At 43.2% G+C, this 19,809-nt stretch overlaps 1 protein-coding gene across 1 annotated transcript in view; it reads right to left on the reverse strand.

The window, feature by feature from the left end:
* Window positions 1-205: 205 nt before the first annotated feature.
* Window positions 206-19,809, reverse strand: part of YLPM1 (YLP motif containing 1) — a gene marked incomplete in the record, with an annotated part of 1,534,972 nt that continues 1,515,368 nt past the window's right edge. The window contains 1 exon segment of the mRNA XM_044073602.1: window positions 206-822.

Consider the following 19,809-nt stretch of genomic DNA (forward strand, 5'->3'; position numbering starts at 1 on the left):
AAGAACACCACATCCTTGTAGGTAGGTGCCATGTTTGCTGTATGATGACAATACACATACAGGGAGAAAAGTTACCAAATCACTTTCATACACATCGGGGCTAACAAACTATTTGGGCTGACTGAAAATTTAAGCAACATTTTAGTTTTGAAAGAGCCTATTCAAAATCGGCCTAGACAAAGAAAACCAAAACAACAGACAGCGGTTATGTTTTTTGGAATCTTGCCATCTATTTTGTTTTTAATACTAAATAAACATGTTCTCTCATTATACAAACGTTTAAGATTAAATAAATGAAAACAAAGGAATGTACATGACTGAGATGAGATCTGATCTTCTGCATACAGCCATCAATGACATTTAGCTCTTGGATACAAAGAAATAAAAGGCTGTTATCCTGACCAAGCAAAAGTCTACTTCTCCTGTAGATTCACGTGCCAGACACACTCTTGAAACATTTGGGACTGGTACTGAAATTTATTATTGTGTCTTACAGTACAATAAGCCGCATACAACATATAAAAAAATACATACTAAACATAAGACATGGCATGTAAGCAACAAAATTTAAAACAATCTACAACAAATGCAGAATGTGCTGGCTTACTTTAACCCAAATAACAGCAATCATATATACAATATATTTACACTCAAAAGATTAAAACTATTAACATTTTCTTTGTTAGGCTCAGTGATGTGTTTGTGACAAATTTCTGGTTCAACTACAATTCTCTGGTCTGCAAGAAGAAAACAAATTGCTATCAACTATACAATTCACAAAGCAATTGTTTTTGCTTGTTCTTCAACAGTTTTGTCAATCACCTGAAAAAAAAAAAAGGAAAAAAATTGTAATGCAAGTAACTCAGTTTAATAATAAGCAGAAACAATAACCACAATATACTGCATGCCTATAAAACTACATTCTAATGAATATATATATATATATATATATATATATATATATATATATATATATATATATATATATATATATAAGAAATGCTGCAACATATGTTCTCTCAGAAATGATGTTTCAGAAGGAAAAGCAGTTTCGGGGAGCCTTCAGCCGATCACAGTTACACTGCAGAAACAGCCTTTAGTAAAACATCCCTTATACTCTGGGACCACCTGCCAGACAATATCAGACATCTTAACCTCTCCTGTTAACTTCAGACCTAAAATCATGGCACACAAACACCCCCCAAATGCAACTGTTTTGCTAGCATCAACCCTAGTAAACTTCCTTAAGGATGCTAACATGCAGCTACATGTAAACGACAGAGAAAAGTTACTTTATTAGTTTGACTATAAGTTGCTAGACCTGTACATTATCATTTGCATTATTCTACACACACACATATCTACAAATTATACTTAAAGCACATACTTTACTTATAGTACAGCTTTATGAGCAACTCACAATAATGATGACTTAATTATGGGGATCACTGGTGCAGTACAAATCTTTATCTACAGGAATTGCATCTTCCCTTCTGTTCTGACTTCCACAGCTTTGTAGATGCCTCCAGTCAACTGAGGTCCTCTCCACTGCCTTAAGATGGTGGTTTGACATGTACACAAACATACACACACAAAGGTCATTTATTACACCCTTGAGTCCTACGGCAAACAGAAAAAGAAGCAGCACTACAAGGGGCAGGAGGAAGCCTATATTTCAGCAATGATTCCTCACTCAAACATTCATTTTTATGGGAGTTACACATCTGTGTTATGCTCATTGCAGAGTTCACTGCTGCAATACGAATCTATACCCATAAGAAGAGTAATTAAAGCAGAATGAAGGCCACCCCCACTGGCAAAGACATTTACAGCATGAACTGCAGCAATGCAGTGCCAAAATCTCACCCCAGTCCTAGACTGAATGTCCAGCTTGCAGTACAGTAAGCTCAGTTAACTGGAACTCAAGCAACCAGAAAAAAAAATCAGACATACAGTACAATTTTCATGTGTTGCACTTTGACCCGACCCCCCCCCCCCCCCCCCCACAGAAACATACCTTATGTTTTTAGAGATTTGAAAAGGAAGATGGGAATAAATTCTCTTTCTCCCCAACCTAAGAACAAGTCAAACCAAACAAATAGTGTAGAGTACGGTATTATTCAGGCCTATTTTTAATAGTAACTTTCAAGCAACCAGAAACTACTATCTGGCATCTACCAATCTCCATGGTTGCTGGTTAAGAGAGTTTACTGTACTTGTAAGAATACCATCTTCATGAATGTCCTTGGCTGGTACATTTTTTTTTTTAAGAAAACTGCTGCAATGGTTACTTGCCCTGCTACCATGTGCTATCTTGTTATGACAGCAATGTTTGCAAACTGGCCTGATGTCTTTTCCAGGCATAAACGTTATAGAGGTGAACTGTGTATACTTCCTGAACCTCAGACGTTGGGCACAGAGTACTTGAGCTAACAATGCAAAATCATGAAGAAACGAATTGTCAAGAAAGGCAGGCTGGTTTCAAAATTTGCTCTACCTTTTGGAAGACTGTATGGGGTGGGGGGGTTACAAATAGGGACCTGCCATTCCAAAAATGTAGCAGCCACCAAAATACACTTTCCAGGACAAAAGCTTGAGACACAATGAAGAGCTCATCTCAAAAAGGAACACAGGATGCTTTCAGATCACAAAAATAAGGTCCACAAGGAAGTTCAAGAGAAACACCCCGAGTGAGGAAATGCTTAACTATACAGTAGGAGAACAAAGGAGATCCAAGGAAAGAAAAGCATCAATAGCTACAAGGTGCAGCTACATGAAGACACACAAGAGGGATCCCAAACACAGTTCTACCACACAATGAGGGACCTCAGGCTTTGTCACTGCAGTGAGAATAATGCTCCAAGAAGTACACCACCACCAGACTCTCTTCCATGGGTGGGGCACACTAGAGTTGTCACCCGTCCCATTATCAGCATGACACTCACAGATTGAGCTACCTTATCCCGTTGCCCGCTGTGCAAAGCAGCAGGACTTGAAAAGTCCCACTTTTCGATCACACTGAATCGCCATGGAAAAGCTGCAATTGCTTCCAGCTTTTCCACGGCAATTCAGTTACTTCACCAACCCACACCTGCAGGCAGAGCTATTCCCTGTTACCTCTGGGTAATTTAAACTGTGCAATTGGCTGCAATTCATGAAGTGGGTGGGGATTGGGAGAGGAATAGCCCTACAAGGATCACAACTGTACAGTGGTTTGTTTTGAGCGCTTCTACAGCCACACGAAAGTAAGACTGAAATTCGCCTTTTTCCCCCCTTATCAGCCAAGACAGCCAGCAAGCAAGCTAGACAGCCAGTCATCCAGCTAAACAGCCAGCCATCCATTCAGCCAGCTAGCCTCTCCAGTTACTCATCCATCCAGTTATCCACTCCAGCAGCCAACCAGCCAGCTAGCCACTCCAGCAGCCAGCTAACCATTCCACCAACCAGCCAACCAGCTAGCTAACCACTCCAGCAGCCAGCCAGCTATCTAGCCACTCCAAAAGCCAGTCAGCTGTTGTACCCAATCTCCTTTACCACTCATTTTAAGTGAGAAATGGGGTGTGTGTTATCATTCACACCCCCACATCCCACTTTGGCCGACTTAAAAGGTGGCAACCCTAGAAGACACACCTACTAGTGCTGGGTACATTAGTTTCCTGTGTGATGCAGATCACTTTCTCATAGAACTGGTCCTTGACAAGTGTTAGTCTGACAGGACTCAGGGTGTCAGTCTGCATCAATTTACACTGTGGTGTACTACAGTCCCTATTTTCTGAGTAGGACGACAGACTGCTGTGCCACTACACTAGCTAGGAGAACCGTGGCTGTCATTGGAGAACTACTAGGAGGACCTTAGCTCTGCCCACTGTAATCTTCTACAGCAGTCTGGGAATCAAAGGAATGGAGGGGATAGAAAGATTCCTTATCAGGAAATGCAGAAGGCATTCATCACTTATACATTTTAGCAAAGGAAATCGGAACAAGTCTTTTGCAATTTGTAATCTTTGTTCAATGAAAGAAGTGAACCAATGGGAGACCCCCACTTCTGTGGTAATGCAAAAAAAAACTTTGCGATCCACCTTCAACTTGTGGCTGTTGCACATGGTTCTGCTTAACCTGTTACCACATTCTGGGATGACAGGATGTAAGAAACCAGGAGAAGTAATCTGAGCTGCAAAGTCACTTCCCTCCATCATTACTATCAATCTGCACATCCAGTAATAGTGAGATCTCTTAATTTATGTATCACATTACCATGGTGAAGTCTGTTAATCCCTAGATGACTTAATGTCCATACTGACCTGTATGTTCTTAGAGCCATCATCAATAAGGCTGCCATCTCCTTCAGGCTAACATGCTTTATGCAGCATGGACTAGCAGCTGTGCCACATGTCCCCCTTTATGACAAAGTCCACGACATCTATGGTAAAAGCCTGTGTCCCCAAGAGTTCACCACAGGAATACCCTAGCTGTACTCCACCTGCTGTGCCCACCAGCAATTACTTCCTGATGAAGTGGAATCAGAGGATTCACCTGATGGGGAGGGTGTTTGTTGGTTCCAACAATCCCGGCAGCAAAATTTTTCTCATGATTATCATTCTAGCTAAGGGGGGGAACTATAAGGATGGAGGTCATACACCCTAAGGCACCTAAAAAGCCTCTTTAGTGACATAAGGGATTTCAACAGTGAAATGCTTTGCACTTGGAAAAAACACAGGTAGCTCTAGCCTGTGTCACAAGTGAGTTGTTAATAAAATCTCCAACCTCACCCTGACCAGGATGAACCTTGACAAATTCAAGAATAAACTTAAGTTTGTGAAAATTATCGATGGCATATGAATGGCTTCTCCTCAAAGTGTTTGTAAAGAAAGTCATCCAGGTAAGGATAAAAGTGCATCGGGGTCCTTAAATATGAGAACATCACAACTACAAATTCCATAAACATCCTGGGTCTGTAGAAAGAACAAATAGCACAGGTGTGACCTGACAATAGTCCTATTCCACTCTGAACTCCAGATACTCTCTGATGTTAAGACTTCTCATAATTCAGGGAAAGTGACTGAATTTTTCATGGAAGACCTTCCGTCAAGGGCAAATGACTGCCGTCATCTAATCTAAACATCTCAAGCACCTCTTCAGAGGCTTGCAGAGAAGCAAGAGACACAATTTCAATGTCTGCCTTGGGAAGGATTAGGATAGGTGAAGCAAGTGAAACTAGGCAACCAGGGGTACCCAAAGCAGAAATCACCCTAGGTATAACACCTTCAGCCCTCAGCAAGACTGGTGAGGTCACTAACGTCTCACACTTCCTACATGCTATTTCCTTCACAAACAACTTCACCTGCTCTGGTTTCCTTTGTTCTGTAGTGTAGTTTTTAAAGTGTCGAAGGGAACCAAAACCTTTGTCTTTTTCTGGTCTCAACAGGCATTTAAATCCCTTCCTTGTCAAAGGAGGATCATCATTAAGAAAGTCATGCAGTGCTTATAGAACAACAATTGGTGTTCCTCAACAAAACAAACAAGGCAAAATCGTCTGGAAGAATTTGCCTTCTGCATGCCCTCTTACTAGCTCTTCCAGGGATGTCCTGGAACTTAGAACTTACTTGGTTTCCAATCTAAAATCACACCAAATTAGAGAAAAAATGCTCTACAAAAGCTTAGCATTTATCCTTATAATAAAATACCACCAAGACCACCGATCCAAGTAGTAAGCAAATTTAATGAAACACTTACCACCTCGGCTTACACAGCCTTCCAAGAGTAAAAACACTACAAAATACTGTTTGCTTATAAACACCATATTGCACAAAACAATTAAGCATACAATTCAAATCACATACTTCCAATTACATTTTTTGTTGAGTCCCTGAGGCTCCAAAGTATCCTACTTTAAAATCAGCAGTGTTTCTTTTTTTTTGACAGCACACAACTCTTAACCCTGATTCTCTTAGGGGTTGTGCCTTGGAAAAATTCCACGTTGGCACAGCTGAATGTGTGTCTTTAAAAAACAAACTCTTAAAAAAAGAAACTCTGTTGATTTTAAAGTATGGTACTTTGGAGCCACAGGGACTCAACAGAGAATGTAACTGGAAGTATGTGACTTGAATTGTATGCTTAATTGATTAAATGTTTTGAAGAATATGCTGTATATAAGCAAACAGTATTCTGTAGTGTTTTACTCTTGGAAGGCTGTGTAAGCCGAGGTGCTAAGTGTTTCATTAAATTCGCTTACTTCTTGGATAGGTGGTCTTGGTGGTATTTTATTTTTTTGTTTTTTTAAGTTGTATTTGCTATTTATATGGCCACTGATCCTGCAAATAATATGCCACGTCTGTTTAGGGATGATACTACTGATAATGTGCCACGTCTGTTTAGGGATGATACTACTGATAATGTGCCACGTCCGTTTAGGGATGATACTACTGATAATGTGCCACGTCCCTTTAGGGATGATACTACTGATAATGTGCCACGTCCGTTTAGGGATGATACTATTGATAATGTGCCACGTCCGTTTAGGGATGATACTACTGATAATGTGCCATGTCCGTTTAGGGATGATACTACTGATGGCAGTCAAGGGACTATTCAGCAGTTTGTTTTACAACTAAATGAAAGAGGGTCTAGAAATTTAGAAGCAGTTGGTACTTTTAATGTGCCTGGGACTGGTAATTCGACTACTCTTGAAGCGGCTATTCAGGGTCTGGCCATGGCTACTGTTTGGAAGCGCTTTATGGGGGGAACAAGAACATCGTTTTGTGAACCCTTTTCAAACTTTGGGCTCCTCTACTGTGACTGCTTTATCGGCAGAGACTGTAAATCTGAGGGAGAAGCTGGAGAATCTGTTGCAGATGGAGGCTTTTACACATATTAATATTCTTTGCCTTCAGCGGTACGGACAGCTGAATATTACCCCGAGAGATCTGCGAGCATACAAAGCACCTACAACTCCCTTTGGGGAGAGGAATGCTGACGATATGGTCTTTCGAAAAAGATGGGTACAGGCAGCTCACCAGTGCTCCACTGAATTTGTTATTGTTCTTGTATCTGCGGAGCTTTTAACCCCGGACCTCCACTGAAAATAGGCCCAGTCCAGCTGGAGTTTCCCAGTTAACAAATGTAAAAATAAAAATAAAGAAATATAACAAATCTGCTGGCCAACAAATTCAGCTTAAAATTCACCTTATCACACCTCAGTTCTCCCCTAAGAAATACAGTCACCCACATCACCAAAGAGGAGGATGCCACTGTGCTCTCTAAAGCTAAAAAGATGGCTTCAATGGGGCCTGACAATATACCATGCTGCCTCTTAAACAACTTAAATCAAGACTTATCAGGCCCATTATGATCTCTAATTAACCACTGCCTCTGAACTGGCTTTGTCCCGATAAGAGTGGAGGACAGCAACAGTCACCCTTCTGCATAAAGGGGGACCATATAATGACCCGGGAAAATTACAGATCCATAATTTTGACTAGTCTTATATGTAAAAGCATGGAAAGAATCACGGACCTAATAAATAATGACAAAAGAAACCTCCAAACACTGGACCCGACCCAATTAGTCTCTGTCAAGGACAGGTAATGTCTAATGAATCTGGTGGATTTTTTCTGAGAAAGCCACTAAGGCCACAGATGAGGGTAAAACAGTACACACCTCCTACATTGACCTGGCCAAGCCATTTGTCACAATTCCCCACTCAGGTATTATACATAAACTCACAAAACTGGGCATAAATCTCCGTGTCACCAGGAGGACAGCAGTCAACTAGCTCACGGACAGGATATATGTGGTTAAAGTGGATGAATCCAGTTCCAGCATGAGGCCAGTTACTAGTGGTGTGCCACAAGGCTCAGTGCTTGTACCACTTCTGTTTGGAATATACTTCTTGGAAGTCAGGTCTAACGTGGAAGGCCTCTGGATGACAAAATATGCCAACACTGCAAGCTGGGGCAATCACTGAATTCCCTAATGATGTACATATCCTTCAGGAGTCTCTAGATCAGAAAAATGACTGGTGCCAGAACCATGACTTAAAACTAAATGCGAAAAAATGCATTATTATACCCTTTGGGAAGTAAAATACACCTGCAAATTACATCATCAACACCCCCCCCCCCGAGAGTAGACTCAAAGGTGAGAGATCTAGGTACGCAAATAAATTTTTAATAGGTTCACAGGTTAGTACTAGTCTAGCTGCCTTTGTGGGCCATTTTAAGTCTAGCCATTTACCCCATCTGAGAAGCAAACCCTGCACTTTGTGTTTGTAAGGTAAACACCTTAGCCATTATGCCAACCTCCCCCACCCCTAGTATTTAACCGGAAACACTTTATAACCTCGAATTACTGAAATGTCGAATTTCAGTATCTCGAAGCTATAAAGTCGAATGTTAAAAATAGTGAAAGCCCATAATCGCGAATTCGAATATATGTCGAATTTGCGGTTATGACCTTACGCTGCGTAATGTCCGGGATTGTGTTTTGATGGTGCGCGGTGCCGTGTGTGGATGTAGGTGTTATGTCAGGTAAGTGTTTTCTAAGGGTTGTGAGTGGGAGTTAGAGTGTGTGGGAGTGTGCTGATGTGTTTGATGTGTGTGTGAGGGGTCGGAGAATGTGCGTGTGTGAGTCGGCTTCTGTTTTGTGTTTGTGCGATCTCGGAGTTAGTATATATAAGTAGGGGGGGTGTGGGGGGTACAGTGTATGAGTTGTGTATGTATGTAGTTTTGTTTGTTATTGTTGTGATGTGGGTGTTGTGGTGTATGTATAGTATTGTGTGTGCGTTTTTTTTGGTGTTTTGACTTTCGCGGGTTTTTTGTGTCGGTGTTTTGTGGATTCGGTTTTATAGTCTCGAGATACTGAAATTCGACATTTCAGTAATTAGAGGTTATGAAGTGAATCTGTATTTAACCATGTGTCCACAGTAGTGAGGAAGTCTTTCTATGAGGCACAACTTGCAAGAAAAGGTATGCCATCCAGATCCAAGGAAATCACAGTCCCGCTGTACTCAGTCCTCATTAGACCAAAAATCGACTACAATGTGCCATTTGGCATGTACTTGACCATACACTTATAGCAGCTGGAGCAACTTCAGAGGTTCCTCACAATGAAAACACAAGGTGTAAACATGTCCTATGCAGACAGACTAAAAGCCCTATCCCTTTATTCTGTCTCCTACCGATTAAGTGGTGACCTGTGCTTGACCTACAAGGCACTCACAAATCCATCCCTGATGTAGCTGCTACACATTTGCAAGTCAAACAGCACAAGGGTCACTTGATCTAAGGATCTAAACTTAGTCAGCGATTCAAACAAAACATGCTGAAGAGACAGATGTCTCTCTCAGCAATTGCCCCTTCTTTGGAACAGGATTCCTATTCACATTAAGCAGAACCTTTCCCTGGCCCTCTTCAAATGCAATTTGGATCAAGGTTTGGGGAATCACAAATTCACACCTAGGGTAGTGCCTGTGTCTCTTATGGCCAGGGGCAATCTCTAAGAAACTCAAGGCATAGGCACAAACCCATGCCATCCTTTTGTCTCTAGGTGCTATATACTGGGCAAAACAGGGTTATATAAATAGGCTTGTAAAACCTCTTAAGCAATTAGCTTAGTATCTCTTATGAACCTATGAAAAATAAAATATTTTTGGCCTTACTTCAGTATCTGATATTTCTCAACAGTGTTTTGTAGCCACTGAATGCTTAACTACAGACTTTCAAACGGAATACAGACACCTTTCTGGAGGAAAAAAAAAAAGAAATATGGAGCTACAAGTAATCCAAGTGAGGTGGAAAACTTGAAGGCCAGCAGGCAGAGAATAAGGCCCAGCAGGAGGAATGCCAGTGGTTTCCAGGTGTGTGATTTGGAGTCCTACTGTAATATAAATAGTACAGGTAAGGAATAGGACCTGGGGGGGACTGGTGGGTGGGAAGGAATACTGCAACATGGAAGAGAAGGACATCTATGGTTATGGTAAGAATTTACACAACTATTCTATGTCCTTCTACTCCTATGTTGCAGTATTCTAGGTGTGGGAGCGTACCACAGCTTATGGGGATCAGAGGGTGGTGGTAGATGAAGAGGATTCTACAAGACCCCGCAGGATTGTCCTGGCGAATCCTGTCCTAGCTCTGGAAACTTGGTCAAGTTTGTAATGCTTGGTGAAGGTGTGGATAGTGGCCCAAGTGGTTGCTTCCAAAATGGATGCTGTTTCTAGGCCCTTCATGAAGGCCCTTGAGGTGGCCATGGCTCTAGTGGGATGGGCCCCAATTCCCAGTGGAGGTTCCTTTCCATGGTGGGATTAGCAGAAGCAAATAGCTTTCCTAATCCAGCATGCGATGGTTTGCTTGGAGACTGCCTTGCCCAGGGGCTCTGGGGTGGAAGGAGACAAAAAGCTGGTTAGTCTTCCTGATGGTTTTGGTCTTGTCCAGATAAAACCTAAGCTGTCTGTGCATGTCTAGGAAAGTACAGTTGTGTACACTCACCATAAATGTAGATGTTCAAGTGTATTCATTATTGCAGTCATTACACTTGGGTTATCCTGCTGGCAGGCTACCCTCAGTCGGCCTGAATTCCAAAGTCTAGGTCCGGCGTCGGTTGCTATCGCCTCTTCCCTGACATCAGTGCGCCAGGGGTATAAAAGATGCAGCCGACGCCATTTTCAGTTTTTCTTGCCCCAGATGTCAGGTGCCCCCAAAAGGGTAGGCTAAACATATGTCAATAAAATATGCATGCACCAAAGTATAGATTTTACCTTCATCCACAAGCAAATACACCACATAGATTGTATAGAATAGAGAAGTACAGATAAGTTCCAGCAAAGAGATGGGGGATGGCGGGTGGGTAACCTGGACTGCAACAGTGAATACACTCGAACATCTACATTTATGGTAAGTGTACAAAACTGTACTATGTTCTTCGTGTTTCAGTGTTGCAGTTATTATATTTGGGTTGAATCCCAATGCTAAGGATGGGAGGCTGGTGCTAAATAGAATTTGGAGCGGCTATAAGGCCCTGCAGAACTGCAGTGGCAAAGACTGCCCTGGATTTTGAGTAGAGTGGTAGGTGATGGTGCTTTGTGAAGGTGTGCACTGAACTCCAAGTAGCAGCCTCTAAAATGTCTTTGGTTGGTACTCCCCTGAGGAAGGCTGCTGAAGTGGCTGCTGTTCTAGTTGAATGTGGCCTAATGCCCTTAGGTACTGGCTTGCCATGTTGTGAATAGCAGAAACGAATGCAATGGACTATCCACTTTGAAATAGTCTGCTTTGAGATAGCCTTTCCTTGAGATCCTGCAGCATATGCCACTAGTAATTGTTCTGTCTTTCTTAAAGCTTTGGTTCTGTTCAAATAGAAGCATAGCTGTCTGTGTATGTCCAAAGAATGCAGAAAACTCTCCCCCTTATTCTGTGGGTTTGGATAAAAGGTAGGCAGATGAATAGCTTGGTTAAGGGCCACACTGGACACTACACCTTAGGCATAAATGTCGGATTTGTCCTCAGAGAAACATTGTCTGGATAAAAGATAAAGTTCCACTGCCATGAGTGCCTGTAGCTCTGAGACTCGTCTTGCAGAGGCTATTGCTAGGAGCAGAGCTGTTTTCCAAGATAAAAACTTTATATCAGCTGTAGCGGCTGGCTCAAAAGGAGGCAGGGTGAGCTTTTCCAAGACGTAGTTGAGGTCCCATGCAGGTATTGGTGATCTCCTTGGAGGCCTTAAATTTTTGGCCCCTCTGAGGTACTGCCTTAATAAAGGATAAGAAAAGATTGGTGGCTCTGTATTGTAATGAGCCGAAATGGCAGAAGCATGAATCTTTATAGATGAAAAGGATAGGCCTTTGTCCAGCATCTCAGTCAGGTATTGCAAAATCTGAGGAATATTTGGTACAGCTGTGTCAATTCCCTGTGCCTGGTTCCAAGCACAGAATCTCTTCCATTTTCCAGCATAGGATTTTCTAGTACTAGGCCTCCTGGCATCCAAAATGACATCCATCACCGCTTTAGTGAGGGGAATGTCTTGCATAACTACCTTATCCGCCATGCTGCAAGATTTAAGGTCTTGAGTTGGCTGTACAGGATCTGACTGTTCTGCTGGGTCAGTAGATGAGGCACTTGAGGTAAGGTCCAGGCTGGGCATTGAGACAAGTTCCTTAGGATTGGATACCAGTACTGGCGTGGCCAGTCTGGGGCAATCAGTATCATTTTTGGCTACTACTGTCTGACCTTTAGGAGTACCTTGGGGAGGAGAGGCAGAGGAGGAAAGGCATATACTGTTAAGTTTTTCCAGCTGAAAGATAGGGCATCCACTTTCCATGCTTGTCTGTGATAAGTCCTTGTGCAGAGTCTTTTTAGTTGGCAGTTGTGAGGTGAGGCAAACAGATGTCCAAACATCCCCATTTCTTTGTTACCATGCTGAAGACTTGTGGATCCAATTTCCACTCGTGGGGATCCATGATGTTTCTGCTTAGTTCGTCTGCCAGAGTATTTATCTTTCCTGGCAGGAATTGTGCCTGCAGATGTACTTGGTAAGTCAATGCTGTATCCCACAAAGTCATGGCTAGTCTGCAAAGGGGGTATGAATGAGTGCCCCCTTGCTTGTTTATGTACCACATGACCGTGGTATTGTCTGTCTTTATAACTGTCCCGGATGAAACAGGTCCTTGAAGGCTGTCAGGGCATTTTGAACAGCTAGCATCTCTTTTTGATTAACTGTAGATGCATTTGGTTTGTGGACCATGTGCCTTGAATACATCTTCCTGCCATGTGGGACCCCAGGCATAATCCGATGCATCCGTTGTTAATGTGTGTGTGGCTGGGGGTAGAATGAATGGCTGTCCCTTGTTCTGGTGACAGGCCTTTGCCCACCATCGAAACTCCTGTTGCAGGCAGGGAATGAGAGTAACTATTGTTTCCAGGCTGTGGCAATATTGAGTCCAAACACTTTTTAGGTACCACTGAAGTTTCCTCATATGCAGTCTTGCATATGGAATTAGTAGAATGCAGGATGTCATGAAGCCCAAAGCAAGCAGAATTTTTCTTGCAGATAATTGGGCCTTTGTTGCCAACAATTTGAAATAGGTAGTCAATTGCTTGTGTTTGTCTTGCGTGAGATAAGCCATCTGGGCAGCTGTATTTAAGCTTGCACCCAGGAATATTATCCCTTGAATGGGTACTAGTTTTGATTTCTGTTCGTTGACTGTGCACCCTAGGCATGATAGTAACTTCTTTACAATCTCCAGATGTTGTAGTAGAATGTCCTTGTTCTCTGCTTGAATGAGGTAGTCGTCCAAGTAAGGATATATTTGTATTCCTCTTTGTCCGCAGAATGCAATTACTGGTGCCAGGCACTTTGTAAACACCCTGGGCGCAGTAGATAAGCCAAAGGGTAGTGCAGAGAATTGGTAGTGCATTGAGCCAGCTTTGAATCTGAGGTATCTTCTGCCTGTTTGTCTGATTGGGACATGCAGGTATGCCTCTTTTAGATCTAAAGTCACAAGCCAAGCCTTCTTGCCCAACATGGGCAGAAGCTGCTGTAGAGTCAACATTTTGAATTTTGGAATATCCAGATATGTATTTAGAATAGATAGGTCCAATATTGGTCTCCAGGCTTTGTCCTTTCTGGGTACCAAGAACAGTCTTGAGTAGAATCATTGTCCCTGCTCTTGCTCTGGTACTTGTTGAATGGCCCTCATGTCCATGAGGGATGAGACTTGTTTTTGCGCCTCTGCCCACTGATGTTTTGGCAGGTCTGGCCAACCGTTTGCCCTTGGCAGGGTATGGAAATGAAACTTGCAGCCTTGCATCACTATGTTAAAGACCCATTTGTCCTGGGTTATTATGTGCCAATTTTTATAAAAAAAAGTGCTAGTTTTTCCCCTAAAGGTGCTGCCAGTAGATAAGTGCTTGGCGCAGGCAGGGGAAAGTCATTGGGACTGTTTCCTGTATGGCTGTGATTTGTCTTCTCCAGTTTTGGAGGTAGAAGCACCGCATTGCTTAGACCTGTATGAACCTTGGGGCTGGGATCTGCCCCTAGGGCATCTATATCTGCCCCTTTGTGGCCTGACACTGGAAAGGACCAATTCTTTGTAGGCCAGTGCCTGCTAAATCTAGGTGGCTGTACCTGTAAGAAATCCTTGACTGTTTGCATAGATGTAGCTTTGTCCTCCATTTTCTTTAACACCTCTTCTGCTTTAACACCAAACAAAGCATCACGCTGTAATGGAGCATCTAATAATTTTGCTTTAACATGATCAGGTAAATTTTATTCTTTCAACCAAGCATGCCCCCTAATGACAGAACCCGTAACTGCGGTGCTGCAGGAGGCCTCCAGAGAATCAAAACCACATTGCAAAGTATGCTTTCCAACTTGTTCAGCTGCATGCAATAAATCCTGCATTCCTTTGTTTTCTGCACATTCAGAATTTATCAACATTTTCTGTTTAAGCAGTGACATAATGTATTATTGATATTTGAGCATATGACAATTTAAAGCCCTTATAGCCAAGGTAGCAGAAGTGTAAATCTTTTTTCCCCATCTGTCCAGTGACCTAGAATCCCTGTCAGAGTGAGTAGGGTTTTTTGCAGTGGAAGCCTTGACCCCTTTGGGACCTGAGAGATGGTTTCTGGGTCAGCAGCAGGGTTTCTGAAAAGGAATTTATGAGAGTCAGGAACCCTGTAGTACCTGTCCGGCTTAACAGGAGCTGGAGGTAAGGAGTCAGGGGTCAGACTGGACTCTAAAAATACATAATCTACAATGTCTAACACAGGTGGGATAGCTAGGGGCCTGTGTTGTGGTAGTAAAAGGAAGTCTCAGAGCCTTTTCTTAGATTCTGAAAAATCTTGGCTCTCCCAGTGGAAATGCTCCCTCAGGGTATGCAAAGTTTCCCCAAAAGAATAATCCTCAGGAGGAGAGGCTGAAGGGATAGATTCCTCAGCATCAGAATCCTCATAGGGAGGAAGAGAGTATTCCTGATCAGAAGAGGAATCAAATGAAATGGAAACCTGATCTGAAGATTCATATTCTGTCTCTTGCCTAGGCCTCTTATCAGGAGGGGGGATGGGAACCCCTGATCAAAGTAATTAGGTCTTTGGCCATTTTGATCATCTGTTTTTTAGGCATGCAGGCCTGTCCATGAGGCTGTTGTACTTGTTTCTTTGTCTTTAAAGGAGTTTTAGTCTTTGCCTTTGAAGCTGAAGTCGTTTTAACATATAACTGAGTAGGTCTGAACACACCCTCAGAAGCCGACGCCTGCTCAGTGGCTCCGGACCCATCTGAGGGAATAGTTTCTGAAGGTCCAATACCTTGAGCTTCCAGCGGCCTGGTCGACTCCACGTGGGTGTCGGTAGCGGACTGCGAGTCTAAAATAGCGGTCGTCAGGGGCTGCGAAGGCACCTCACTGAGAACCGGCGACTGGCTTAGAAGAAGCCTCGTCGGTTTTGGACCTCAGATGCCTGTCCTTTTCTTTGCGTTTCTTGTGAATTCCGGTAGTCGGATGGCTATCCGACGACATTGTATAGTTAAATCTTCTGCCAAAGTAGTGAAATGCAAAATCATACCGACGCTTAATAGTGCGTTGGTTAAATCTAGCACAAAACTGACAACTAGCAACATCATGGTCAGGGCCTAGGCAAGGTATACAGTAAGAATGAAAGTCCTTAGGAGGTATTTGCTTCCCACAAGAAATGCAATCATTAACTTTTTCTGACATCGGTCTGGAGCAAGAAAAAGGTTTCCCCAATGGGATACTTGGCTTTTAGTGAAGACTTCGGCTCTGAAATTCGAACACGAAAATCTCAGGAGTCGGCCGACTGGCACTTGTGAAAGTTCAGTTTTGTACCTACCATAAATGTAGATGTTCGAGTGCTTATACAGCTGCAGTCATAACAGATGGGTTATCCTGCTGTCAGGCGGGTCCTCGGTCGGCCGAATTCCAAAGTCTAGGTCCGGCGTCGGTTGTCGTCGCTTCTTCCCTGATGTCAGTGCGGCAGGGGTATAAAAGAACCATCTGACGCCATTTTCTTCAGTTTTTCTTGCCCCAGATGTCAGGTGTCCCCAGAAGGAAGGCAAAACATAAACTTATGTAAAAATGCAATGTAATATACTCAAAAAACAGTAGTTTGCAAGCAAATACACCATAAAAGAATACCCCAATCAGGTTGTATGAGGAGGTGCTTGTCATAAGGCCTGTCCCAAGAGGGGATGGAGGGAGGGAAACCTGGACTGCAGCTGTATAAGCACTCGAACATCTACATTTATGGTAGGTACATTATGGTAGGTACAAAACTGTACTATGTTCATCGTGCATACAGCTGCACTCATAACAGATGGGTAGAATCCCAAAGCTAAAAAGGGGTGGCAGGCACTAAGTGGAACTAGGAGGAGCAAGGATGCCCTGCAAGACTGCTGTGGCAAAGCCTGCTCTAGATTTAGAGTAAAGTGGAAGGTGGTAGCGCTTGGAGAAAGTGTGCACAGAACTCCAAGTGGCTGCTTCCAAAATGTCCTTGGTAGGAACCCCCCTGAGGAAAGCTGCAGAGGTAGCTGTGGCCCTTGTGGAGTGAGATCTAATGCTTGTAGGTACAGTTTTTCCATGAAATGAGCAACAAAAGCGTATGCAGTGGGCTAGCCATTTTGAGATTGTCTGTTTGGAGATAGCCTTTCCTTGAGTACCTGTAGCATAGGACACAAAGAGTTGCTCTGATTTTCTGAATGGCTTTGCCCTGTCCAAATAATAACAAAGTTGTCTGTGAATGTCCAAGGAATGTAGTAGTCTTTCCCCTTTGTTTTGTGGGTTAGGATAAAAGGTAGGTAAGTGGATAGTCTGATTCAAGGCTACACTGGATACTACCTTTGGCATAAAGGAAGGGTTGGTTCGTAAGGAAACTCTGTCCTGATGGAAAATGATGAAAGGTTGCACAGCCATGAGGGCCTGTAGTTCCGAAACCCTACATGCTGAGGTGATAGCCAGAAGGAAGGCTGTTTTCCATGACAAATATTGCAGTTCTGTTGAAGCAGCTGGCTCAAATGGAGGCAAGGTCAGTTTTTCTAAAATGAAGTTGAGGTCCCAAGCAGGTACTGTTGGTTTCCTTGGGGGTCTTATATTCTTAGCCCTTCTGAGGAACTGCCTTAAGAGAGGATGAGAGAATAAAGGAGGATCAGTGTTGTATTGTGCAGAAATGGCTGAAGCATGGATCTTGATGAAGGAAAGTCCACTGTTTAACATTTCAGCTAGGTACTGTAATATTTGAGGTAGATTTAGCACCCAAGGGTTCTGACCCTTTTTCTGATTCCAGGCACAAAACCGTTGCCATTTGGCGGAGTAGGCTTTTCTAGTAGAAGGTCTTCTGGCCTCCAAGATGACATCCTGCACCTCCTTGGAGAAGATGGTCTGTTGGGAAATCAAGGGAGATCCTCCATGCGGCTAGGTTGAGGGTTTTCAGCTGACTGTGAAGAGTTTTGAAGTTGTGCTGGGTCAAAAGAAGAGGCACTAGAGGCAAGATCCATGGTGGGGAATGCGTCAGGCTCTTCAGGAGTGGATACCAGTGTTGTCTTGGCCAGTCTGGAGCAATGAGAATCATCTTTGGCCTCTCTGCTCTGGCTTTTAATAGAACTTTGGGCGGCAGAGGAAGAGGTGGAAAGGCATAGACTGTCAATGTCGTCCAACTGAAAGAAAGTGCGTCCACTTTCCAGGCCTGTGGATGATAGGTCCTTGAGCAAAATTTTTTCAGTTGGTAATTTCTGTGGGTAGCAAAGAGATCTATGTCTGGCTGTCCCCATGCCTGAATTATCTGTGTGAAAACGTGAGGATGCAACTTCCATTCGTGTGGCTCTGTCATATTTCTGCTTAGGTTGTCTGCCAGCGTGTTTTCCTTCCCTGGCAGGAATTGTGCTTGAAGTTGGATTTGCAATTCCAGAGCCGTGTTCCAAAGGGACATGGCTAGTCTGCACAGGGGGTATGAATGAGTTCCTCCCTGTTTGTTTACGTACCACATCACTGTGGTGTCTGTCCTCATCAATAGCTGGCCTGGATGCAGTAGGTCTTTGAAGGCCATAATAGCATTTTGTACTGCTAGCATTTCCTTTTGATTGATGTGTAGGTGTTTCTCTTTTTGGGACCATTTGCCCTGAATGCACTGATCTGTCATGTGCGCCCCCCAGGTGTAGTCCGAGGCGTCTGTTGTGATGATTTGATTTGCTTGAGGCATGCAGAAGGGGAGACCTATGTTTTGAAGACATGGAATGAGTGGTATAATTGTTTCCAAACTGTGGCTGTGTTGAGACCATAACTTTTTTAGGTACCATTGAAGTTTCCTCATATGCAGCTTTGCACATGGGATCAGCAGGATGCAAGATGCCATGAATCCCAGAGCCTGCAGGACTTTCCTTGCAGTCAGCCTGGTGAAGGTTGTCATTTTTCTGAAGTATTGGGATAGCTGCCCTTGCTTCTCTGGCGTGAGGTAGGCCATCTGGGTGTTTGTGTTCAAGCTGGCACCCAGGAAAATTATTGCTTGAGAGCGTATTAGTTTTGATTTCTTTTTGTTGACTGTGTATCCCAGAAAGTTCAACAATTTTATTACAAACGCCAGGTGTTTCAGAAGTATGTGCTTGCTGTCCGCTTGGATCAGGCAGTCGTCCAGATATGGGTATATTTGTATCCCTTGAAGTCTGCAGAAGGCAATTACTGATGCCAGGCATTTCGTAAACACTCTGGGCGTAGTAGATAAGCCAAAGGGCAATGCAGAGAATTGATAATGGGTTGAACCTGCAAGAAATCTGAGGTATCTTCTGCAATCTTGTCTGATAAAGACATGCAGATATGCCTCCTTGAGGTCCAATGTTACCAGCCAAGACTCCTTGCCCAGCATGGGAAGAAGCTGCTGTAATGTGAGCATCTTGAATTTTGGTACGAGTAAATATGTGTTTAGGACGGATAAGTCCAAAATAGGTCTCCAATCTTTGTCCTTCCTTGGTACCAGGAATAGTCTGGAATAAAAACCTTGACCCTGTTCTTTTGCAGGTACCTCTTGAATAGCTTTCATGTCCATGAGAGCTGAAATTTGTTTTTGTGCCTCTGTCCTTTGATTTTGTGGCAGGTTTGGCATGCCTCTCATTTTTGGAAGGGTGTGAAAGTGGAATCTGTAGCCTCTGTCTATAATGTCCAGGATCCATTTGTCTTTTGTGACAATATGCCAATTTTTTGAAAATAATGCTAGTTTTCCGCCTAAAAGTGCTGCCATTAAAGCTTTGCTTGGCATGCAAAGGGGAAAGTCATTGTGTCTGCTTTCTGAATGACTGTGATCTATCTTCTCCACCTCTTGGTGTAGGTGCTTGCCATTGTCTGGCTCTAAATGATCCTTAAGATTGCCCTCTACCCCTTGGGCGCCTGTATCTACCTCTTTGAGGTCTGTCTGTGGCTGGAAAGGACCAATTTTTTGAAGGCCAGTTTCTGCTGAAACGTGGAGGTTGTACCTGTAGGAAATCTTTCACTGTCTGCATTGATCTTGCCTTTTCCTCCATTTTCTTTAGTACCTCCTCAGCTTTAACACCAAACAATACATCTTTTTGAAGAGGTGCATCTAGTAATTTAGCTTTAACATGATCTGGTATGGTTTGCTCTTTGAGCCAAGCAAGTCTACGTATGACAGACCCTGTAACAGCAGCTCTACAAGAGGCCTCTAAAGCATCAAAACCACATTGCAAGGTATGTTTACCCACTTGCTCTGCACTATGCAATAAATCCTGCAACTCCTTTAAATCTGGTTGCTCAGGTTGTGTCATTTTTCTTTTTAACTGAGATAACAAAAACTGTTGAGACTT

Source organism: Protopterus annectens, chromosome 6.part0, assembly GCF_019279795.1.
Source record: "Protopterus annectens isolate FY-2018-M chromosome 6.part0, PAN1.0, whole genome shotgun sequence".
Lineage (NCBI taxonomy): Eukaryota > Metazoa > Chordata > Ceratodontiformes > Protopteridae > Protopterus > Protopterus annectens.